The sequence below is a fragment of the Chiloscyllium punctatum genome, chromosome 5, assembly GCF_047496795.1.
Source record: "Chiloscyllium punctatum isolate Juve2018m chromosome 5, sChiPun1.3, whole genome shotgun sequence".
Lineage (NCBI taxonomy): Eukaryota > Metazoa > Chordata > Chondrichthyes > Orectolobiformes > Hemiscylliidae > Chiloscyllium > Chiloscyllium punctatum.
The window spans coordinates 7,514,379-7,540,720 of record NC_092743.1 but is presented as its reverse complement, the minus strand read 5'-3'; the positions used below and the strand labels follow the sequence as shown (position 1 = coordinate 7,540,720).

The following is a 26,342-nucleotide window of genomic DNA, read 5'->3' as shown; positions in this document are numbered from 1 at the left end:
CTGGGGGAGTGGGTGTGCGAGCCAACCAGCTCAATAATATAAAACCACGAATCACAGGCACCGGGGATAGAATATACACTCTACAGTCTGGGGCCAGGCCATTCGGCCCATCGAGTCCATAGCTTTGACAATTTCTTTTTACAGAGAGAGTGGTTCACATGTCGAATGAACCTCCTGAGGAAGTGGTGAATACGGGCACCATTTAAAAGGCATTTGGATGGATAGGAAAAGGTTTGGAGGGATATAGGCCAGGAGCAGGCAGGTGGGGCTAGTTTCACTGCTGGTTGGATGCTGCCTGACCTGCTGTGCTCTTCCAGCACCATTAATCCAGAATCTGTGAACAGTATCCCAACCAGACCCACCCCACATCATCCCTGTAACTGCATTTCCCATGGTTAATCCACCTAGCCTGCACACTACAGGGCAATTTAACATGGCCAATCCAACCAAACCTGCATGTCTTTGGACTGTGGGAGGAAACCCACGTAGACACGGAGAGAATGTGCAAACTCCGCACAGACAGTCGCCTGAGGTTGGAATCGAACCCAGTCACCTGGTGATGTGAGGCAGTCGTATTAACCACTGTGCTACCCCTACAGCAAAAGTGGAGAAACTCAGCAGGTCTGGCTGTATCTGTGGAGAGAGAAGCAATGACCCTGCTTCACATCATTTCACACCTCACCTGGATGTTCAGGTAGCCCTCCTGCTGAAATTCCATTGTAAACCCCGCTCCCCCCCACCAAACCCAAACTACCAGCTGTAAGTATTCTGTATACTTCAGCTCCTTCCAATCCCTGCCCCAGGGCCCAATAGAACTGGTTTTGTTGTTGCTGTCTCCAAATGCCAATGGTCCATTCGGTCTCATTCCTTATTTTTAGGCTTTGTAGCAGTTGTTATTTATTATTCACTTGTGGGACTTGAGTGTCGCTGGCTGGGCCCAGCATTTACTGCCCTTCCCTAGTTGCCCCTTGAGAAGGTGGGGGTGAACCACTGCAGTCCATCTGCTGTAGGTAGACCCACAATGTCCTTAGGGAGGGAATTCCAGGATTCTGACCCAGCGACACTGAAGGAACGGCGATATATTTCCAAGTCAGGATGGTGAGGGGCTTGCAGGGGGTGGTGTTCCCATGTACCTGCTGCCCTGGACCTCCTAGGTGGAAGTGGTTGTGAGTTTGGAAGGTGCTGCCTGAGGATCTTTGGTGAATTTCTGCAGTACATCTTGTAGGTAGTACACCCTGCTGCTACTGAGTGTCAGTGGTGGAGGGAGTGGGTGTTTGTGGATATGGGGCCAATCAAGCGGGCTGCTTTGTCCTGGAGGGTGACAAATTTCTTGAGAGTTGTTGGACCTGCCCCCATCCAGGCAAGTGGGGAGTATTCCATCACACTCCTGACTTGTGCCTTGTAGATGGTGGACAGGTTTTGGGGAGTCAGGAGGTGAGTTACTCATTGCAGTATCCCTAGCCTCTGACATGTTCTTGGAGACACTGTTTATGTGACGAGTTCAACTGTGTTTCTGGTCAATGATAACCCCCAGGATGTTGGTAGTGGGAGATTCAGTGATGGCAGCACCATTGAATGTCAAAGACGATGGTTAGATCATCTCTTATTGGAGATGGTCAATGGTGTGGCGTGAATGTTACTTGTTGCTTGTCAGCCCAAGTTGACCAGGATGACAGTTTCTATCTCTAAAGGACATTAGTGAACTCAGTGGGTTTCTCCTGACAGTTGACAATAATTTCATGATCATCATTCGGTCTTAATTCCAGATTTCTTTTTGTTTTGTTGAATTCAAATTGTACTCTCTATCATGGTCAGCTGTGAACTCAGGTCCCAAAACCATTGCCTGGGTCTCTGGATAAATACCATTAGACTATCGCCTCCCCAAAGCTGCCTATGTTTTCCCTAGGTGGCAAGGCAAGGCAAAAGTGGAGACAGAGTTTAGAGTGTGTTGCTGGAAAAGCACAGCAGGTCAGGCAGCATCCGAGGAGCAGGAAAGTTGACATTTCAGGGAAGTGGAGACAGTTAACTCTGGTGATATGGCCAGAGTGTGAAGAGGCAAGCCAGGGCAGGGGCACTGTGGGTATTCAGGCAGGGTCTAAGTGACTGAGTGCCAACAGGGCGAGTAGCCCTGGGGTGGAGTCTGAACGGTGAGCTGTGTGCCCATCCGAGTGTCCTCACAGCAATGTGCAATCCCAAGGGCAACATGGCAGTGAGGAACCATACTGCAAATGGGCCAAAGATTTACCACGAAGGTGCAGTGAGGTTGGCACCTGTCTAATGCCAATGTGCAAGGTGTGTGGTGTCACTGCCCATGCAGCGTGCCCTCAGATCCTCATGGTAGCTGCTCAAGGTGGCAGCCTGGAGGAGCAAGGCACCAGGTATCCACTCGGATATTCCTGTCAGGAATTGTCACCATCTGGTTTCTATCCCTGTGGACGGGAGAACATGCTAATGAAGTGAGATTATTAATAAGAGCCATAACACCCATGGCACGGTGGCACAGTGGTTAGCACTGCTGCCTCACAGCGCTAGAGACCCGGGTTCAATCCCGCCTCAGGCAACTGACTGTGTGGAGTTTGCACATTCTCCCTGTGTCTGCGTGAGTTTCCTCCGGGTGCTCCAGTTTCTTCCCACAGTCCAAAAACGTGCAGGTTAGGTGAATTGGCCATGCTAAATTGCCCGTAGTGTTAGGGGCAGAGGGGAATGGGTCTGGGTGAGTTGTGCTTCGGCAGGTCGGTGTGGACTTGTTGGGCCGAAGGGCCTGTTTCCACACTGTAAGTAATCTAATCCATTAATAGACTTATTGTGTTGCACAAGAGGGAATCTCATCTGCGCATCCAGAACTCAGTTGGAAACTGCGACTTCTTAGTCTCGATATCCAGAAGGGACTCGCTGATGGGGATTTTCGCGAATTCCATAGAATCCCTACAGTATGGAAGCAGGCTATTCGGCCCATCGAGGTCACACCACCCCTCCATAGGGCATTCCACCCAGACCCACCCTGCATTCCCCATGGCTAATCCACCCAGTCTGCACATCCCTAAACACAGTGGGGCAATTTCCCACAGCCAATCCACCAAACCTGGACTGTTGGATGAAACTGGGGCATCCAGGGGAAGACTTGGGGAGAACATGCAAACTCTATGCAGGTCAAGTGAATTGGCCATGCTAAATTGCCCATAGTGTTAGGCGCATTAGTCAGAGGGAAATGGGTCTGGGTGGGTTACTCATTGGTGTGGACTGGTTGGGCTGAAGGGCCTGTTTCCACACTGTAGGAAATCTAATCTAATCTACAACTGACAGACACTCCAGGGTGGGACTGAACACTCGTCCCTGTCACAGTGAAGCAGCAGTGCTAACCACTGAGCCACTGTGCCACTATTTTCACTATCGTCCACGTTGTTAGTGGTGGGGTGGGGGGGATGTTGGGGAGGTTTGTTGGGAGACTCTGCTGTCTGTAACCATGGGGAAATGTAGAGACGATCTGGAATATATAACAGTCACGACACTGTAGGCAGCATTAATTGGAAGCCTCACCTCCAAATCTCACCAGCCACATTCCTGCAGAATTTAATTTTAGCTGTCCTGTGAAATGATTCTTATTTCTAGGGCAGAGAATAAATCTTGTTGACAGATACTAATATATTCTAGAGTGTACTGTTGATGAAAATAGATTTGAATGTTTCACATATTCACTTGATATTCCCCATTGCAAAACTTTTAATGAAAGGCATTAACCCACTTTTTAAACTCGACCCTGTAAGGTTCTATCAAAACCCCAGTGACAGATTCCACTTGAATCGATTTCATATGTAACAACAGGAGAAAGCTTATTTTACATTTGGAATGCAATGCCTGAGAGCACTATGAAGGTAGAATCCATTGGGGCTTTTGAAAGAGAATTAAATAATTATTTGACAGTAAAACAACGGGCTGAAGGGCCTCCTCCTGCTCCTATGTTTTATGGTGTTCATTGGCAGGGCCTTGGAGGAGGGAGTGGTGAGTTGGTCTTGCAGAGAGCTTTGTTTTTCTTGTTTTGTGACATTTCCTGCTGCAAGCTGTTAGTGAACAGCCTTACCACATTTTCTTAAAAACCTGGACCTGCAAGATCCTATCTAAATCTCTCCGACAACTACCACTTTCGTTCGGCAGCTATCAGTTTCATAGGTAGCAACGGCGATTGGCGGGGGGAGAAAGCTTTTTTTCTGTGGAGTGTGGTCAGTGTCTGGAATGTCTGAGTGTACAGCGATTTACAGAATTATGGTGAAAGAGTCTGGGTCCCAGGAGTGAGGGTAGATTGGGAAGCTGGGAAGAGAGGAATTCTGAGAGGAGATCTGATAGAGGTTTTCAAAACCATGAGTGGGCTGCATGGAGTAGGTAGAGACAAGCTGATCCTGCTTGTTAAAGGAACAAGAACAACAGAGCATAGATTTCAAATGAGATGTAAATGAAACAAGGGTGTAGTGAGAATAAAATGAGCAGTCAGGGCATGGAATGCACTGCCTGGAAATATTATGGAGGCAGGTTCCACTGAGGCATTCAGGAGGGGCATTGTTTTATTATTTGGATAGAAATAGTGAGCAGGGATATGGGGAAAAGGGATTGGCCCCAAGGGATAGAACTGGTGTAGGCACAATGGACAGACTGGCCTCCTTTCACACTATAACAATTCTGTGGTTCGGTATTATCCTGCGTGTTATATTTATCCTCGATTTCAAATCTCACTATGTTCTGCCCTCCTCCCAGTCTTTGTCATGTCCTCCAGTCTATGTCCCTCCCTGACCTACACATTCCTCTAACCATATAATAACCAGCCCAAGTGGGCATTCTTACTGAGACAACACTGCTGCTACATCACTGTCCACCTCACAAATGGGTGGTGGTGGTGGTGATGGGTGGTTTGGGGGCTTGTGTGGTCAATTATTTTTAGTGGCAGTGTGATGCCAGGTCATTAGGCTGCAAATCCCACCACTGTGGTTCAAGAGAGTGGCTCTCAACAGCACCTTCTCAAGGCAATTTAGGCTAGGCAATAGGCTGTTGCCAATGTCTTGCTATTTCTGATCTTGTTACAAGATTGTAAGTTGACACAGTGCAGACTGAGGTGTAAAGACCACTTTTATGGATCTGATTGAGGTTCATAAAATGCTAAAGAGGATTGATAAGGTGGATGAAGGACAGTGTCAAACAAGAGGGTAGAGATACAGGCCATTCTGTTTATATATTTCATAAACACGAAGGCACTGTAATGTGATTGACGAGTTGGAGACACTGTTTCTAATGCGCGCATTTTTAAAACGTGTGTTGGCTGTAACGCGATTACATCACCAACACCTTAACACTGTTTCTAAAGTGCAAAGATTCTATAGCACAGGGTTGCACAAGAACACAACCATCGCATTATAGAAGAACCAACTGTATGGAGTGAGAGGAGGTAGGTTCAGAACTGAGATGAGGAGAAACTTCTTCTGTCAGAGGGTGGTGAATCCGTGGAACTCTCTGCCCCAGAGTGCAGTGGAGGCAGAATCCATCACCAGATTCAAGAAAGCAATCAACTTGTTTCTGATGAAAAATGGAATAACGGGCTATAGGGAGCAGGTAGGATAGGGGATCTGACACCAGGATAAGATTAGCCGTGACCATGTTAAATGACGGAGTGGGATCAAGGGGCTGACTCTCACTCCTAATCCCGATGTTCCTATGTTTATAGGACTGTGGACTAAAAAAATGGGGAAAAGCTTGAGGCTTGAGGAAGAAGATGTTTGAAGAAAAAATAAATTTGCTGAATTGAATGTCTGTTGTATCCTCCATAAGTGGGTGTCAATTAGATTACTTACAGTGTGGAAACAGGCCCTTCGGCCCAACAAGTCCACACCGCGCCCGCCGAAGCGTAACCCACCCATACCCCTACATCTACATCTACCCCTGACCTAACACTACGGGCAATTTAGCATGGCCAATTCACCTGACCTGCACATCTTTGGACTGTGGGAGGAAACCGGAGCACCCGGAGGAAACCCACGCAGACACGGGGAGAACGTGCAAACTCCACACAGTCAGTCGCCTGAGGCAGGAATTGAACCCGGATCTCCGGCGCTGCGAGGCAGCAGTGCTAACCACTGTGCCACCGTGCCGTGTCCAAGGCAGACTTACATTCTTTTGATTGGTTTGGTGTGTTTGTGTTCAGGAATACTCGGCACAATAACAGTTTCTTGATTGGTTCCTGGGCCAGTGACTACAGTACTATAAATTAAAGAACGAATAACAGAATTCAGAAGGCCCATCAGCACATCTGTGGAGAGAAAGTAAAGTTAACGTGGCTCAGTGGTTAGCACTGCTGCCGCACAGCACCAGGGACATGTGTTCGATTCCAGCCTCAGGCAACTGTTTGCGTGGAGTTTGCATGTTCTCCCTGTGTCTGAATTTCCTCCAGGTGCACTGGTTTCCTCCCACAGTCTGAAGATGTGCAGGTTAGGGTGGATTGGTCATGGAAAATTGTCCCATTGTATCCATGGATGTGCAGATTATGTGAATTAGCCACAGAAATATGGGCTACAGGGATGGGGTGAGTTTGAGTGAGATGCTTGTTGGAGGGTTAGTATGGGCTGAATGGCCTACTCCATACTGTAGAGATTCTTAATAGTTTGTGTCCAATGACCTTTTTCACAACATTGTCGAACCATTCAGTCTCTGAAGAGAACACATCTCTCTTCTGTTCTTTCTCTCTCTCTCTCTCTCTCTCTCTCTCTCTCTTTCTCTCTCTCTCACTCTCTATGTAGTTGAATGGAAAAGTAAGAGAGATTTCAAGCAGCTGGGTACTCCAGCTACTTTGAAAGGGAAAATAAATCACCATTTCAGGATACTGAGAGGGCCTAGTAAATGAAAGATTGAGATTAGCTGTGTCCACAATCTCATGTGTTGCTCATTAACACATTGGAAGAAGGGAACTGGAGGGAAGGGGGTTTTGAGTATAAGAGCTAGCAGGTCATGTTAAAATTTTACAAGACATTGGTTCGGCCGCATTTAGAATACTGTGTACAGTTCTGGTCACCAAATGATCAAAAGGATGTGGATGCTTTGGAGAGGGTGCAGAGAAGGTTTATGAGGATGTTGCCTGGTATGGAAGGTGCTAGCTATGAAGAGAGGTTGAGTAGGTTAGGTTTATTTTCATTAGAAAAAAGGAGATTGAGGGGGGACCTGACTGAGGTTTACAAAATCATGAAGGGTATAGACAGGGTGGATAGAGACAAGCTTTTTCCCAGGGTGAAGGATTCAATAATGAGAGGTCACTCTTTCAAGGTGAGAGGTGGAAAGTTTAAGGAGGATACACACAGAGGGCGGTGGGTGCCTGGAACGCGTTGCCAGCAGAGGTGGTAGAGGCAGGCAAGATAGATTCATTTAAGATGCGTCTGGACAGATGCGTGAGTAGGTGGGGAGCAGAGGGGTACGGATGTTTAGGAATTGGGCGACAGGTTTAGACTTTACATTTGGGTCGGCTCAGGCTTAGAGGGCCGAAGGGCCTGTTCCTGGGCTGTAAGTTTTCTTTGTTCTTTGAGAACATTGTCATCCAGACTGGTGCCAGAACTGAGCTTCACTGACTTTCTTATTCCTTCCCCGACTGTAATATTTTTGTTTTATCCAGTTCTTTGTGCTCTGTTTGTATCTGTATGGGATTTTCTTTTCTTATAAAAAAGGTGTTGAGTTTAAGTTGCAAGACCATAAGACATACGGGCAGAAGCAGGCCATTCAGCCCATTGAGTCAACTCCACCATTCAATGAGATCATGGTTGATCTGATAGTCCTCAACTCCACTTCCCTGCCTTTTCCCCATCACCCTCGATTCCCCTTCCTGATTAAAAACCTGTCTGTCTCAGCCTTGAATTTAATTAATCCAAAGATGTACAGTTTAGGTGAATTGGCCTGTAGTGTTCATGGATGTGCAGCTTAGGTACATTAGTCAGAGGCAAATGGAAAGTAATGAGGCATGGGAATGTGTCTGGGTGGATTCCTCTTCGGAGGGTCAGTGTGGACTTGGGCCAAATGGCCTGTTTCCACACTGCAGGGATTCTATGATTCTATCTATGAATATCCCAGCCTCGACAGCATTCTGTGGTAAGGAATTCCACAGATTCACTCCACTGTGAGAGAAGAAAATTCCTCCTCATCTCCGTCTTCAGCGTGTGACTCCATATTCTGGGATTATTCCCTTTGGTCCGAGACTGTCTCACAAGGGGAACCAACCTTTCCACATTTCCCCGGACAGGTCCCCGAAGAATCTTGTATGTGTCAATAATGGCACATCTTATTCTTTTAAACTCCAGTGAGTACAGGCCCAACCTACTCAGCCTCTCCTCATAAACCAGTCCCTCCATACCTGGCATCAGCTGAGTGAACTGTCTCTCGACTGCCTCCAATGTCAGTCTATTTTTCCTTTGATACAGGAGTCAAAAATGTTCACAGTATTCCAGCTGGGATCTGATTAATCTCTTGTATAGTTTTAACAAACCTCCCTTGTTTTATATTCCATTTTCTTTGAAGCAAAATAGAGAAATTGAGAGGAACCTTGATTATCCGAAGGACACCAGTAGGGAGTGTTTCATTTGGTTAATCAAATTCTGGATAACAGAATGCCGGATAACATAGTTTAGCCGAGCATTGGGACTTTGCGATCTTACCGGATATTCTGATATTCAAACAATCAAATGCCGGATAATCGAGGCTTCTCTGTCTAAGTTAGTGGCTCATGTTTTTATAAGTATATAAAATGGAAAAGGGTGGCAAAAGTGGACTTAGGTCCCTTGCAGGATGAGAGAGGGGAATTAATATTGGATAATGCAGAAACAGCTGAGGACTTGAATAACTATTTTGTGTCAGTCTTCATAGTGGACAATGTGTCTAATGTGCCAAAGAATGATGTTAAGGATACGATGGGAGGTGAGGACCTCAATTCAATTGTTATCACTAAAGGAGTAGTGTTGAGCAAATTTGAGAGTCTAAACGTAGATAAGTCCCCTGGCCCTGATGGACTGCATCCCAGGGTGCTGAAAGAAATGGCGGAAGTTATAGCATATGTGTTAGTGTTAATTTACCAAAATTCACTAAACTCCGGGCAGATCCTGACAGATTGGAAGACAGTGAATGTCATGCCCCTGGTTTTAATAAAAAGGTGCAGGTAACATTAGGCCCAGTTAGTTTAACATCTGTAGTCAGGAAAATGCTGGAGGCTATCATTAAAGAAGAAATAGTGAGACATCTAGATGGAAAGGGTTCCATCAGGAAGACGCAGCATGGATTCAGGAAGCGAAGGTCATGTTTGACAAACTTACCGGAGTTCTTTGAGGATGTAACAAGAGCAATGGATGGAGGGGAACAGGTAGATGTTGTATACTTGGATTTCCAGAAGGTGGACAATAAGGTGCCGCATAAACGACTCATCCGTAAGATAAGAATGCATGGAGTTGTGGGGAATATACTAGCGTGGATAGAGGACTGGTTAACCAATAGAAGGCAGATAGTTGGGATAAATAGGTGTTTCTCAGGTTGGAGATCAGTGGTGAGCAGGGTGCCGCAGGGGTCTGTGTTAGGCCCGAAACTGTTCATGCTATGTATAAATTATTTGGAAAAGGAGACCCAGTGTAATGTATCCATGTTTACTGATGACACTAAATTGAGTGGAAAGGCAAACTGTGCAGAGGGTGTGGAGGGTCTGCAGAAACGTTTAGATAGGTTGAGTGAGTGAGTGGGCAAGGGTCTGGTGGATGGAGTACAACGTTGATAAATGTGAGGCTATCCAGTTTGGAAGTAAAAATAGTCGGTCAGAGTATTATTTAAATGATGAAAGTTTGCAGCATGATGATGTGCAGAGGGATTTAGGAGTGCTCATACGTGAATCGTTAAAAGTTGATTTGCAGGTGCAACAGGTAATCAGGAAGGCAAGCGGAATATTGGTTTTCATTGCTGGAGGGATTGAATTTAAGAGCAAGGACATTCTGCTGCAATTATACAAGGAGTTGGTGAGGCCGCACCTGGAGTATTGTGCACAGTTCTGGTCTGCTTACCTGAGGAAGGGTATACTGGTTTTGGAGGTGGTATAGAGGAGGTTCATCAGGTTGGTTCCGGAGATGAGGGGGTTACCCTATGAGGAGAGGTTGAGCCACTTGGGACAGAATTCAGAAAAATGAGAGGGGATCTTATAGAAACATATAAAATTATGAAAGGGATAGATAAGATGGAGGCAGGCAAGATGTTTCTGCTAGTGGGTAAGACTAGGATGAGGGGACATAGCCTCAAGATTAGGGGAGTGGACTTAGGACAGCGATGAGGAGGAACTGCTTTTCCCAGAGAGTACTGAATCTATGGAATTCTCTGCCCAAGGAAGGAGTAGAGGCAGCTTCATTAAATATATTCAAGACACAGTTGGATAGTTATATGCATGGTTATTATACTTGGAATATTGTGTACAGTTCTGGTCGCCCCATTACAGGAAGGATGTGGAAGCATTGGAAAAGGTGCAGAGGAAATTTACCGGGATGTTCCCTGGTCTGGAGGGAAGGTCTTATGAGGAAAGGCTGAGAGAGTTGGGTCTTTCTCATTGGAAAGAAGAAGGCTAAGGGGGGATTTGATGGAGACATACAAGATGATCAGAGGATTAGATAGGGTAGACAGTGAATGACTTTTTCCGAGGATGATGATGTCAGCTTGTACGAGGGGACATAACTACAGATTGAGGGGTGATAGATTTAAGACAGATGTCAGAGGCAGGTTCTTTACGCAGAGAGTGTTAAGGGCGTGGAATGCCCTACCTGCCAATGTAGTTAACTCAGCCTCATTAGGGAGATTTAAACAATCCTTGAATGAGCACATGGATGATTTTGGGATAGTGTAGGGGGACGAGCTGAGAATAGTTCACAGGTCGGCGCAACATCGAGGGCTGAAGGGCCTGTTCTGCGCTATATTGTTCTATGTTGTATAGGGGAATCAAGGGTGGTGGGGATAATGCAGGTAGGAGGAGCTGATCAATGGATAGATCAGTCATGATTTGGAGATGCCGGTGTTGGACTGGGGTGTACAAAGTTAAACATCACACAACACCAGGTTATAGTCCAACAGGTTTAATTGGAAGCACACTAGCTTTTGGAGCGACGCTCCTTCATCAGGTGTTAGTCACCTGATGAAGGAGCGTCGCTCCAAAAGCTAGTGTGCTTCCAATTAAACCTGTTGGACTATAACCTGGTGTTGTGTGATTTTTAGATCAGTCATGATCTTAATGAATAGCTGAGCAGGCTTGCCGGGCCAAATGGCTTCTATTACTAGGATATCATGTCTTTTTTCTGCCATTGGTTAATAAATAAATTGTTGTTTTCTTGTTAAGTCCGGAACCCCAGTGAGAGTTTTCTTTTCACTTGGGTTCGCAATCAGGTAAATTGTGGAATTGAGATAGTTTGATTAAATCTTTTTCCCATTCGTGACAATCCAAGAACAGTGGGACTCAATCTCCAGCGATTTTGAGAACAGCCATTCGGCCCAGTGTGTCTGTTTCAGCTCTTTGAATACGCCATCCAATTAATCCCACTTCCCCGCACGTTCCCTGTCGCCTTGCAAATTGTTCTGTCTTCAAGCGTTGATCCAATTCCCTGTCGGAAACTGTTGTCAAAGCTGCTTCCACCTTCCTGTCAGGCAGCGCATTTGAAAGTAATCTAGCTTCATTCTGGGCTTGTGTAAAGAACTTAAGATGAAATTATTGTATTTACTTCTTTCTTTGGGAAGAAAAATAGCCCCGGGGTGGGAAAATGTAGTTGACATTTCAATCCTCGGTCAAGCATCAGTTGTTGAGAACAATGACTGGGCACTGTCCAGTGCACTTAAGGCCAATTTATATGTTTCCTTTAAGGACTGTTGGCTGTTTCTTTTATCAGTGTTCTCCTCGGTTACCCTGCTTTAATCACGGTCAGTTTTCCTGAATTGAAGCTGTCCAGCTGACATTGCTTTGTTTACACGTTATCTTTTACTGAATCCCCATTCCAGAGATGGGTCTTTATGTTTTCCTGATTTAACGAAACTCAGCAGAGTTTTGTTTTTTAGATTACTTACAGTGTGGAAGCAGGCCCTTCAGCCCAACAAGCCCACACCGACCCTCCGAAGAGCAACCCACCCAGATACATTCCCCCACATCTAACACTACGGGCAATTTAGCACGGCCAATTCACCTGACCTGCACATTTTTGGACTGTGGGAGGAAACCCACGCAGACACGGGGAGAACGTGCAAACTCCACACAGACAGTCGCCTGAGGTGGGAATTGAACCCGGGTCTCTGGCGCTGTGAGGCAGCAGTGTTAACCACTGTGCCACCGTGCCGCCCATCTGTAAGGACTACAAAAGAAACAGTTTGCCTCCCAACTTAATTTGCAGGGTGTTTTCCAAAGTGTGACTTGCACCTATGCGCATGTTTTGATTCTTGGCTGTTGGGGGGGTGGCGGGGGGAGGTTGTTACAGACCAGACTAAAACCTATCGCCCATTCCTAATGGTGTCGCCCCTCACTGAGACAGCACACTGCAAATCATTCCCTGCAATTCCAGGTATTGTCGCAAAGTAAGATCTTAAAAGTGCACAAAGCTGTCTGGTTTTCAGACAGAGACTGACAGAAATCATTTCTGATGAAGGGCTTTTGCCCGAAATGTCGATTCTCCTGCTCCTCGGATGCTGCCTGACCAGCTGTGCTTTTCCAGCACCACACTCTCGACTCTGATCTCCAGCATCTGCAGTCCTCACCCTCTCCTGGTCGAAATCAATGACCAGGGAATAATGGACAAGGATGGTTTCAGCAATGGAGAGAGGCTGGATAAGCTTGGGTTGTTTTCTTTGGAGCAGAGGAGGCTGGTGGGGGAACTTGATAGAGGGGTGTAAGACTAAGAGAGGCACTGGCAGGGTGGGTGGGAAACAGCTGGTCCCCTGAGTGGAAGGGTCTAAAATGAAGAGGCACTGTTGCAAAGTAAAAAGCAGGGAGATTTGAAGGGGTTTGAGCAAATGATTTATCACTCAGAGGGCTGTGGGAGTCTGGAATGGTCTTCCGGGGCGGGGGGTGGGGAGCAGTTGAGGCAGGAAACCTCACCACCTTTACAAAGTATTTGGATGAGCACTTGAAATGTCATAAAATTTGAGCTTATGTTGGGAAGTGGGATTAGTGCAGACAGCAGCGTATCTCCTAGCAAGTGTGACTCGATGGACCGAAGGGCCTCTCTGTCTGTATGCTTATGTGACTTGATGTATCCACCCAATTCCCTTTGATACCATCCATGAGCTTCTCTTCCACGTGGCAGTGAGTCCCAGGATCATTACCCCTCTGTGTGTCGAGTACTTTTCCAGGCTGAGCCACAGTTATAATTTAGTCAAAGGGACTGCTCAGTAACCTCCCACAAACAGCGACGGAATAAAGGCCAGGGATTCCACAGTGACCCTTGACATTTGTCACATTAATTAATGATTTGGATTTCTGTGCTTCACAGATTGTCTGAATTACAAGACTGGGTATTCCTAGCAGCCAATGTCCATCTTCCGATTCTTTTCCAAAGTTGGTCCCAAAAAATGTGGCAGCCTCGCGATCAGATGAACCTAAACCTTTGGAGATCATATGACCTCATTTTGCCTCATGATTTTGTTCTTAAAAAACTGAAACTGTGAAGAAATCGACTGAAAAGGCTGGGAATTTTTTCACCGGAATGTAAGAGGTTGACGTTATACAGGTCTGTAAAACCATGAGGGACACGGATAAGGTGAATGTCAAGAGCCTTTTCCCCAGGGTGGGGGAGTTCAAACCAAGGGGACATATTTTTAAGGCGAGAGGAGAATTACTTAAAAAGGAACTAAGAGACAATTTTTTTTAACAGAGTGCTTTGAGTGTGGAATGAGCTACCAGGGAAGTGGTGGATGTGGGGACAGTTACAATCTTTAAAAGACATCTGGCTAAGTGCATGAACAGGAAAGATTTGGAAGGACATGAGCCAAATACAGGCAGGTGGGACTAGTTTAGTTTAGGAACATGGTTGGTGTGGACGTGTTGGACTGAAGGGTCTGTTTCTATGCTCAATGGCTCTATGACACTATGACTAGGCATGTCTAAGGAGAGATGGTGGCTTAGCGATAACGTCACTTTGCTTTGAATCCAGAGCTAATGCTCTGGGGATATGGGCTGAACTCCCACCGTAGCAGATTATTTAATCCGGAATCAAAAACTCATCTCAGTGATAGTAATCATGAAGCTGTCATCGATTGTTGTGATCATCCTTTCTGGACCTATCAGCATATGGTTTAATGGCCTTTGTTGCAAGAGGATTTGAGATCAGACGTAGGAATGTCTTAGTGCAGTTATACATGACCCTGGTGAGACCACACCTGGAGTAGTGTGTATAGTTTTGGTCTCCCTACCTGAGGAAGGATACACTTGCCACAGAGGGAGTGCAGCGGAGGGTCACTCGGCTGATCCTGGGATGGCAGAGCTGTCCCATGAGGAGTGGGTGGTTTGACGGGGCCCTGTATTTGCTAGAGTATAAAAGGATGAGAGGGGGATCGGATTGAAACATTTAAAATTCTAACAGGGCTTGACAGACTAGATACAACGGAGGGTGTTCCCCCCTGGCAGGGAAGTCTAGTCCCGTGGGACACAGTCTCAAGATAGGGAGTACCATTTCAGAACGAGAGGGGGGCAACATTTCTTCATTGAGAGGGGAGGGAATCTGTGGGATTCTCTACCACAGGAAGCTGGGGAGGCCAAGTCACTGAGTAATATTCAGGGAAAGGATGGGTAATTTTTTTAGATTTTAAAGACATTGAGGGGAATGGTGCGTAAGCAGAAATTTGGCATTGAGAGAGCGAATGATCATCCTGAATGACAGAGCAGGCTGGATGTGCTGAATGGCCTACTCCTGCTATGATTTTCTTTGCTTTGACTTTTTCATGACCCACTGAAATATATAACATCCTGAGGAGATCTGACAGGGTGGATGTACCGATGATATTTCGTCTTGTGAGAGAATCTAGTTATCACTGTTTGAAAATCAGGGGCTATCTATTGATTAGGAGAATAATTTTCTCGCTGAGGAATTTCCTCCGAAGGTGGTGGAAGCAGAATCCTTGAATTTTTTTTTTGTCAGGGAGTGATAGTTTTTTTGTTAAGTAAGCTGGAGGCTAGTACAGTTGCAACATTTCAAAGGCATCAGGATGGGTAAATGAATAGGAAGGATTGAGTGGGAAATGGGCCGGGTCCTTGCAAATGGGACTAGATAAGGTTGGGATATCTGGTCGGCATGGACGGGTTTGTCCAAAGGTCTGTTTCCATGCTGTACATCTCTATGACTCTGTGACTAAATGGAGTGGCTGGGAATGTGGAATATTCCAATCAACCACGATCCTACTGAGCATGCTACTCCTGTTCCTGCCTTGTTTAATATATGATGCCCTTTGGGGAGGGAAATCTGATGTACATACCAGTCTGGCCTACATGTGACTTCAGACCCACAGCACTCGGATTAACTTGTAACCTCTGAAGTGGCGAAGCAAGGCTCTCGATTCAAGGGCAATTAGGGGCAGGTAACACATGCTGACCTTGTTGGCAATGTTCACATCCCGTGAATGAATGCAAAACAAAAATCCTGCATGCAGTTTGGAATTTGGGCCCATGTCATTTCACATACTATCTCGGCTTGCATCGGAATTCCAGACAGGCTGGGGCAGTTCAAGGCTGTGGAAAAAGTGTCAGATGGATTAAAAGTTTCATAACTCTGTAAGTGGAGCTGTCTTTGCCTGGGCCTCAATAGTGATGTAGTGTCAGCCCACTCTCAGAGCTGTGTCTCTGCTGTGTACGTCACTGAGGGAAAGATGCATGGTGTGCAGGTATCATCTCTCAAATGAGACATTAAACAGACAATTCTCACCCCCCCCCCCCCCCCCCCCCACCACTGACACCTGCAGGATGGATGTTCCCGATGGTGGGTTGGAGGTGTTCAGAACCAGACGTCATAATTTAAGGATGTGAGGTAAACCATTTAGGATTGAGATGAGGAGAAATGTCTTCACCCAGAGAGTGGGGAGCCTGTGGAATTCACTACCACCCAGGCCCATTTCCCTCTGACTAATGTACCTAACGCTATAGGCAATTGAGCGTGGCCAATTCACCTAACCTGCGCATCTTTGGACTGTGGGAGGAAACCGGAGCACCCGGAGGAAACCCACACAGACACAGGGAGAATGTGAACTCCATATAGACAGGCTAGCATTGAACCCGGGTCCTAGGTGCTGTGAGGCTACAGTACTAACCATTGAGCCACTGTGCCGCCCATAATGGTGGGAGGGTTTAGGGATATTGAGCACGATGATCAGCCATATCGTATTGATTGGCAGAGCAGACTCGAAGGGACGAATGGCCTACTCCTGCTCCATTTTGTTTATAATTCTACGTTTCAAACAGCATTGTATTCATTTTAAAAGAGGACTCCAGAGACACAGAAAACCTTGCTGCATTCTAGTTAAAGACACAAATCAACTGAAGTGATTCTTGTTTTAAAACATCTCTCACCAGACTAGAAACAAGAATCAGCCATTCAGCCCATCTAGCTCCCCTGCACTAAATATAGGCTTTTGTCAAAGCTTCCTGTCACATCTTAACAACTAGAGTAAAAGCAGGAGTCCAATAGCCACGTCAAGTCAAGAGTGGATCATCATCATTTGGTCATACCCAACTTCAGTGTTGTTGAAAGAAAAACACTGGACAATTCACAAGAAATACCAAAGCAACAGGAAGGCATAATTTCTACAGTATCAGGGGAGAGTGCTGATTGGTTAACATTGTCAGTGAATCTGTGTTCACTTCAGACTGTACTACACTCAGTCCCTACACATGCAATTCTTTCATAATCTCTAAATTGTTCAGGCCTGTAAAAGCTACAAATATCTCCTGCCATTAAGCTATAAGACACAGGAAGTAGGCCATTCAGCCCATTAGGGCTGTCCCACCATTCAATGAGATCACAGCTGATCTGATGATCCTCAACTTCACTTTCCTTCCTTTTCTCCCCTGTGGGAGAGTCTAAGACCTAAAGGCATTATAACAGGATAAAGGATCACCCATTTAAGACAGAGATGAGGAGGAATGTCTTCTCTCAGAGGGGAGTGAACCTGTGGAATTCTTTACCTCAGAGGACTGTCAAGACTGGGGCATTAAGTATATTCAAGACTGGGGAAATAGGATCCAACCACATTGCTGTGGGTCTGGAGTCACATGTAGGTCAGGCGAGGTAAGGAAGGCAGATTTCCTTCCCTAGAGGACATTAATGAACCAGATGGGCTTTTCTGACAGTTGACAATGGCTCAATGATCACTGTTGAACTATTTCTCAGTTTTAATTTTTTTTATTCCATCTATTATTCTGTTCAGAGATGTTATTACACACCTCTGGGCTTAAACCCAGTCTTTCTCGTCCAGGGGTAGGGACAGTACCACAAGAAGGACTGAGTTTACAGTTTTGTGAATTGATCTTAAGTTCCTCGAGCTTGTCAAGTGATTTGATCCCACATCCCCACTGTTGGATTACTAGTTCAGGGATATGGACACTCCCATTGTCTCATATGACATCCTTTATGAGTGTAAACCTTCCCTCCCCCTCATTCATACAGTGACCCCACCGTCCTCCTCCCACCCCATTTGTGCTTCAGCCTGGGGGCACTGTACTCCTCTGGTTCTGTTCATATTCATTTCATTGTATTCAGAGTACCACCTTCAATGGGCTTCTCTTCCAGATCGTGCAATATTACTCCATCAAGGGTCAAGCAGTAACCCCCACCTGTCTCTCATTCGGGCCAGCACAGTGGCACAGTGGTTAGCACTGCTGCCTCACAGCCCCAGAGACCCGGGTTCAATATGTGGAGTTTGCACAATCTCCCCGTGTCTGCGTGGGTTTCCTCCGGGTGCTCTTGATTCCTCCCAAAGTCCAAAAATGTGCACATTAGGTGAATTGGCCATGCTAAATTGCCCGTGGTGTTAGGTGAAGGGGTAAATGTAGGGGAATGGGTCTGGATGGGTTCCGTGTCGGTGTGGACTTGTTGGGCTGAAGGGCCTGTTTCCGCACTGTAAGTAATCTAATCTAATCTAATCTAAACAATGGCTGACCCTCGGCATCATCCTCCAAAGGCCATGAATATTTCCAAGTCAGGATGGTGAGGGGCTTGGAGGGGAACTTGCAGGGGGTGGTGGTCCCATGTATCCTTCTGGATAGAAGTGGTTGTGGGTTTGGAAGATGCTGTCTGAAGATCTTTGGTGAATTTCTGCAAAGCATCTTGTTGAGCTATTGTTCATTTCACCCACTGTTGAATCTTCTATCCGAACTCGCTACTGAATTGCTGTACTTCATGTACAAATTAGGGTTCTATACAAATGTTGTCATTGCCTGCTGATAAATGCTGATAGTTGGTCGCCAGATTTATTGAAAGTGCATTTTCTTTTGACCTCAGACTGGAGTGTGCATTCGAACAAAAACAAGACTTGGGCAGATCTTTCGTCTTGCGGAGGTTTTGTATTACAAACGGAGGCGACACACAGTCACGGCATTGTTTAATTTCTCTCCCGCCCAACCTCCACCTCTTTCCTCAGCAAGACTCCCGATATTGAAACCACGCTCTACTTTTTGATTTGTGTGTTTTTCTCTCTCTCTCTCTCTCTCTCTGAGCCTGGCTGTCTGAGTGGAAGATTGCATTCTTCTGCCGACAATGGACCCATTGTGTCCCTTTCCAACCACTGACAGAAGCTGCTCACCAGTGAAGTGCAGCCTCTGTAATGGAGGCCACAAACAAAGCTTTGGAAATTCATGCACACCATCCTCTCCACCACCTCCCCCCCACCCCACTCTAAACCTCCACTAACCTATTCCTCATCCCAGAGAAAGTGAGGACTGCAGATGCTGGAGATCAGAGCTGAAAATGTGTTGCTGGAAAAGCGCAGCAGGTCAGGCAGCATCCAAGGAGCAGGAGAATCAATGTTTCAGGCATGAGCCCTCCTGAAGAAGGGCCTTATTAAGCTACAGGATCCCAGACCTGTGAGAGACATCCCACAGGATGGGTCAGCCGTGGTTCAGGGGGTTATCATCGAGTGTCCCTTTTGAGTCCCATTCCAGAAACAGTGGAATATAACAAATAAAAGTATAAAATCACACAACACCAGGTTATAGTCCAACAGGTTTAGTTGGAAGCAATAGCTTTCGGAGCGACGCTCCTTCATCAGTGGACTATAACCTGGTATTGTGTGACTTTTAACTTTGTACACCCCAGTCCAACACCGGCATCTCCAAATCATAAATAAAAGCATGGTGGTGATGGGAGATTTTAATTTTCCTGACATTGACTGGGATACACGTTGTGTCAGAGGTCTGGATGGAGTAGAATTAGTAAGAAACATCCAGGAGAGTTTTCTAGAGCAGTACGTCAATAGTCCGACCAGGGAAGGGGCCATATTGGACCTGGTATTGGGGAATGCGCCAGGCCAGGTGGTAGAAGTTACGGTGGGAGATTTCTTTGGGAATAGTGACCACAATTCTGTAAGCTTTGGAATACTTGTAGACAAAGATGAGAGTGGTCCTAAGGGGAGAGTACTAAACTGGGCCAAGGCCAATTATATCAAAATTAGGCAGGAGCTGGGAAATGTGGATTGGACACAGCTATTTGAAGGGAAGGCCACATTTGATGTGTGGGAGGCTTTCAAATATAGGTTAAAGATAGTACAGGATAGGCATGTCCCTTTGAAAACAAGGGAGAGGAAAGGCAAGATTCATGACCTGTGGATGACAGGAGAAATCGTGCGACTAGCCAAGAGGAAAAGGGAAGTGTACGTAATGTCTAGTCAGCTAAGAACAGAACGGGCCCTGGAGGAATATCGGAAGAGTAGGACCAGTCTTAAACGAGGAATCAAGTGGGCTAAAAGGGGTCATGAAATAGCTAAAGTGAGCAGAATTAAGGAGAATCCCAAAGCCTTTTATACATAAATAAGAAGCAAGTGGGTAACTAGAGAAAGGGTTGGTCCACTAAAGGATAAGGAAAGAAGGCTGTGTGTCAAACCTGAGAGAATGGGTGAGATTCTGAATGGTTACTTTGCATCAGTGTTCACTGAGGAGAGGGACATGATGAATGTCGAGATTATAGAGATAGAAGTTTGATTACTCTGCATCACGTTGGCATAAGTAGGGAAGATGTGTTGGGTAGGCTAGAGGTTATTAAGGTTGACAAATCCCCAGGACCAGATGGGATCTATCCCAGGTTGATGAGGGAGGCGAAAGAAGAAATAGCTGGGGCCCCCACAGATATCTTTGTGGCATCCTTAAACACAGGTGAGGTGCTGGGGGACTGGAGGGTTGCTCATGTTGTCTCCCTGTACAAGAAGGGATATTCCAGGTAACTACAGATCAGTGAGCCTAACATCAGTGGTGGGAAAGTTCCTGGAGAAGGTACTGAGGGATAAAATCTATTTATATTTGGAAAGGAAAGGCTATTCAGTGGTAGGCAACATGGTTTTGTGTGGGGGAGATTGTGCCTTACCAACTTAATAGAGTTCTTTGAGGAAGTGACCAAGTTGATAGATGAAGGAAGGGCTGTAGATGTCATATACATGGACTTTAGTAAGGCATTTGATAAGGTTCCCCATGGGAAACTAATGGAGAAAGTGAAGTCATATGGTGTGCAGGGTGTTCTAGCTAGGTGGATAAAGAACTGGTTGAGCAACAGGAGACAGAGAGTAGTAGTTGAAGGGAGTTTCTCAAAATGGAGAAAGGTGACCAGTGATGTTCCACAGGGGTCAGTGCTGGGGCCACTGTTGTTTGTAATATGCGTAAATAATCTGAAAGAGGGCACTGTTGGTATGATCAGCAAGTTTGCAGGTGACACAAAGATTGGTGGAGTAGCAGAAAGCATAGGGGACTGTCAAAGAATATAGGAGAACATAGATAGACTGGAGAGTTGGGCAGAGAAATGGCAGATGGAGTTCAATCCAGTCAAATGTGAGGTGATGCATTTTGGGAAGTCTAATTCTAGAGCGAACTATTCTGTAAACGGAAGAGCCTTTGGAAAAGTTGATGAGCAGAGAGATCTGGGAGTACAGGTCCATTGTACCCTGAAGGTGGCTGCTCAGGTCGATAGAGTGGTCAAGAAGGCATATGGTATGCTTGCCTTCATTGGATGGGGATTGAGTATAAGGGTTGGCAGGTCATATTAAAATTGTACAAGACATTGGTTCGGCCGCATTTACAATACTGTGTACAGTTCTGGTCGCCACATTACCAAAAGGATCTCAACGCTTTGGAGAGGGTGCAGAGAAGGTTTACGAGGATGTTGCCTAGTATGGAAGGTGCTAGCTATGAAGAGAGGTTGAGTAGGTTAGGATTATTTTCATTAGAAAAAAGTGGATTGAGGGGGGACCTGATTGAGGTTTACAAAATCATGAAGGGTATGGACAGGGTGGATAGAGATAAGCTTTTTCCCAGGGTGAAGGATTCAATAACGAGAAGTCACGCTTTCAAGGTGCGGAGTGAAAAGTTTAAGGGGGATACACGTGGCAAGTACTTCACACAGAGGGTGGTAGGCATCTGGAACGCGTTGCCAGCAGAGGTAGTAGACGCAGGCACGGTAGATTCATTTAAGATGTACCTAGACAGATGCATGATTAGGTGGGGAGCAGAGGGATACAGATGGTTAGGAATTGGGCCACAGGTTTAGACAGTACATTTGGATCAGCTCAGGCTAGGAGGGCTGAAGGGCCTGTTCCTGTGCTGTAAATTTTCTTTGTTTTTTGTAGACCATTTGGCTTATCGAGGCTGTTCCACCATTCAGTAAAATCAGGATGGATCTGAAGTGACCTGAGCTCCTCTTTCCTGTTTCCACCTGCATCCCCTTTTGACTCCTACACAGTCCTTGGTTCTCTTGTCAATCAAAACATCTGTCAAACTCAGCCTTGAACCTGCAGGCAGTCCCCTGATTTACAAATATCCAACTTACAAACATATGATCCAGATCCCATATTCATTTTAAGAACCCTACATGTGAACATTCTCTCAGACCTACGACTCAATCTTTGATATTGCACTGTATTGTGATCTAACTTGCCTACAAATCGTCTTACGGACATACTCAGGAGTGCATGTAATTTGTACATACACTCTGTTTGTAATCTGGGGACAGCCCATTCTCGATGACACAGTTGCTTCATTCTGGGGAAGAGAATTCCACAGACTAACAGGTCTGTCTTAAATGGGAGAGAGTCTCATTTTGGAACTGATTGCCCTCGTTCTAGACTTCCACAGGAAGGGAAACATCCTCTCAACACCTACCCCCTCAGAGACTGAGAAGTTTCAATAAGGCCACCTGTCATTCTTGTAAACTCCAGTGAGCACAGGCCCAATCTGGTCAACCTCTCCTCATGACAGAAACACTTCATCCCTGAAATCAGCCAGGCGAACCTTCTCTAGACTGCTTACAATGCAACTATGGCATAGTGGTATTATTGCGGGATTGCTATTGCAGAGAACCAGGTAACATGCTAGGTTCAAATCCCCTATGGTAGATGGTGGAACTTGAATTAATAATAAAAAAAATCTGGAAGTAAGAGTCTGATGATCCCATTCTGGACTGTTGTGAAAACCCATCTGGTTCACTAATGTTGTTTACGGAAGGTTATTTGCCAACCTTACTTGGTCTGACCCATATGTGACACCAGACTCACAACAATGTAGTTGATTCATAACTGCCCTTGGACAATTAGGGACGGGCAATTAAAGCTGGGCTAGCCAGAGACACCCTCATCCTGTGAATGAATTTTTAAAAATCCCTTTTTGAGTGAGGAATCTGAAATTGCACACTGTATTACCAACGCCCTGTACGGTTGTCACAAAATTTGCAATTTCTACATGCCGTCATAGAACATAGAATATAGAACATAGAACATTACAGCGCAGTACAGGCCCTTCGGCCCTCGATGTTGTTCCGATCTGTCATACCAATCTGAAGCCCATCTAACCTACACTATTCCATGTATGTCCATATGCTTGTCCAATGACGATTTAAATGTACTTAAAGTTAGCGAATCTACTACCGTTGCAGGCAAAGCATTCCGTACCCTTACTACTCTCTGAGTAAAGAAACTACCTCTGACATCTGTCCTATATCTATCACCCCTCAATTTAAAGCTATGCCCCCTTGTGCCGTCCCCATTCTTGGAAAAAGGCTCTCCCTGTCCGCCCTATCTCACCCTCTGATTATCTTATATGTCTCTATTAAGTCTCCTCTCAACCTTCTTCTCTCCAACGAAAACAGCCTCAAGTCCCTCAGCCTTTCCTCGTAAGACCTTGCCTCCAGACCAGGCAACATCCTAGTAAATCTCCTCTGCACCCTTTCCAAAGCTTCCACATCCTTCTTATAATGCGGTGACCAGAACTGTACACAATACTCCAAGTGTGGCCACACTAGAGTTTTGTACAGCTGTAGCATAACCTCATGGTTCCGGAACTCGATCCCTCTATTAATAAAAGTTAAAACACTGTATGCCTTCTTAACAACCCTATCAACCTGGTGGCAACTTTCAAGGATCTGTGTACCTGGACACCGAGATCTCTCTGCTCATCTACTCTACCAAGAATCTTACCAATAGCCCAGTACTTTGCATTCCGGTTACTCCGACCAAAGTGAATCACCTCACACTTGTCCGCATTACACTCCATTTGCCACCTCTCAGCCCAGCTCTGCAGCTTATCTATGTCTCTCTGTAACCTACAACATCCTTCATCACAATCCACAACTCCAGCGACCTTAGGTGTCGTCTGCAAATTTACTAACCCACCCTTCTACGCCCTCATCCGGGTCGTTTATAAAAATGACGAACAGCAGTGGACCCAACACCGACCCTTGCGGTACACCGCTAGTAACTGGACTCCAGGATGAACATTTCCCATTCTCTGTCTTCTTTCAGCAAGCCAATTACTGACCCAAACTGTTATATCTCCCACAATCCCATTCCTCCGCATTCTGTACAATAGCCTACTGTGGGGAACCTTATTGAACACCTTGCTGAAATCTATATACACCACATCAACCGGTTTACTCTCATCTACCTGTTTGGTCACCTTCTCAAAGAACTCAATAAGGTTTATGAAGCACGACCTATCCTTCACAAAACTGTGCTGACTATCCCTAATCAAATTATTCTTTTCTAGATGATTATAAATCCTATCTCTTATAACCTTTTCCAACACTTTACCAACAACTGAAGTAAGGCTCACTGGTCTGTAATTACCAGGATTGTATCTTCTCCCCTTCTTCAACAGGGGAACCACATTTGCTATCCTCCAGTCTTCTGGCACTATTCCAGTAGACAATGACAATTTAAAGATCAATGCCAAAGGCTCGGCAATCTCCTCCCTGGCTTCCCAGAGGATCCTAGGACAAATCCAGCCCAGGGGACTTGTCTATTTTCACACTCTGCAGGATTTCTAATACCTCTTCCTTGTGAACCTCAATCCCACCTAGTCTAGTAGCCTGTATCTCAGTAATCTCCTCGACAACATTGTCATTTTCTAGAGTGAATACTGCTGAAAAATATTCATTTAGTGCTTCCCCTATCTCCTCTGACTCCACACACAACTTCCCACTACTATCCTTGATTGACCCTAATCTTACTCTCGTCATTCTTTTATTCCTTAAATACCTATAGAAAGCCTTAGGGTTTACCCTGATCCTATCCGCCAACAACCTCTCATATCTCCTCCTGGCTCTTTTGAGCTCTCTTTTTAGCTCTTTCCTGGCTACCTTGTAACCCTCAAGCACCCTAACTGAGTCTTCACATCTCATCCTAACATAAGCCTTCTTCTTCCTCTTGACCAGAGATTCCACTTCCTTTGTAAACCACGGCTCCCGCGCTCTACAGCTTCCTCCCTGCCTGACAGGTATATACTTATCTAGGACACACAGGAGCTTTTCCTTAAATAAAATCCACATTTCTAATGTGCCCATCTCCTGCAGTTTCCTTCCCCATCCTATGCTTCCAAAATCTTGCCTAATCGCATCGTAATTGCCTTTCCCCCAGCTGTAACTCTTCCCCAGTGGTATACACCTATCCCTTTCTATCACTAAAGTAAACATAACAGAATTGTGATTGCTATCACCAAAGTGCTCACGTACTTCCAAGTCTAACACCTGGCTGGGCTCATTAACCAGAACCAAATCTAATGTGGCTTTGCCCCTTGTTGGCCTGTCTACATACTGTGTCAGGAAGCCCTCCTGCACACACTGGACAAAAACTGACCCATCTATAGTACTCGTACTATAGTGTTCCCAGTCAATATTTGGAAAGTTGAAGTCCCCCATGTCAACTACCCTGTCTCTCTCACTCCTATCGAGAATCATCTTTGCTATCCTTTCCTCTACATCTCTGGAACTATTCGGAGGCCTATAGAAAACTCCCAACAGGGTGACCTCTCCTTTCCTGTTTCTAACTTCAGCCCATATTACCTCAGTTGACGAGTCCCCAAACATCCTTTCTGCAACTGTAATACTGTCCTTGACCAACAATGCCACACCTCCCCCTCTTTTACCATCTTCTCTGTTCTTACTGAAACATCTAAGTCCTGGAACCTGCAACAATCATTACTGTCCCTGCTGTAACTATGTCTCCGAAATGGCCACACATCGAAGTCCCAGGTACCAACCCATGCTACAAGTTCACCCACCTTATTCCGGATGCTCCTGGCATTGAAGGACACACTTCAAACCAACATCTTGCTTGCCGGTGCCATCTTGCGTCCCTGAAACTTGATTTTGGACCTCCCAAATCTCAATTTTTTCTATACTTGAACTACAATCACTGAGGGAGTTGGTTTGCTTAGTTAGCTCGAGGCCTGATTTACAATGCAAATTGATACCAAACAGTGCAGGTTCAATTCCTGAAATGGTGTGATCTTCTGATTAAATGCTGTACCTCTCAACTCTCTCTGATGAGAGCACAGTCTTCTAGGGCTACTGGCTGAGGGGAGTGTACTGCACTGTTAGAACTGTCACCTTATATATAGACTGGTAAACAGGCCCATCATCTGGATACAGAGGCAGGGATGTTATCCCAGAAGTCTTGGGCCATACCAATCCCTCCATTAATGATACCTGAACAAAAATGTGTCAGTTCCTGTACGTCACTCTACAGCTGTGGCATTTTGCTGTGTGTGAGTTGGCTGCCGGAAAGGCTACTTTACATTTCAAAGCACGCGGGCGGTCAGAAATCATTGATGGTGCTATAGAAATTCCATGTTTCCTTTCTGAGGGAAAGACAAATTT

At 45.7% G+C, this 26,342-nt stretch overlaps 1 protein-coding gene across 3 annotated transcripts in view; it reads left to right on the top strand.

Moving 5' to 3' along the window:
- LOC140476859 (carbohydrate sulfotransferase 9-like) overlaps nucleotides 1-26,342 on the top strand; it is a 151,920-nt gene that overhangs the window by 14,229 nt on the left and 111,349 nt on the right. Inside the window, exon 2 of one of the 3 annotated variants that reach the window (XM_072569729.1) lies at nucleotides 13,503-13,739. The exons of the other annotated variants lie outside the window; for them this stretch is intronic. The gene's annotated coding sequence lies outside the window, so the exon portion shown is untranslated. The remainder of the gene's footprint in view (nucleotides 1-13,502; nucleotides 13,740-26,342) is intronic. 3 annotated transcript variants of the gene reach the window in all.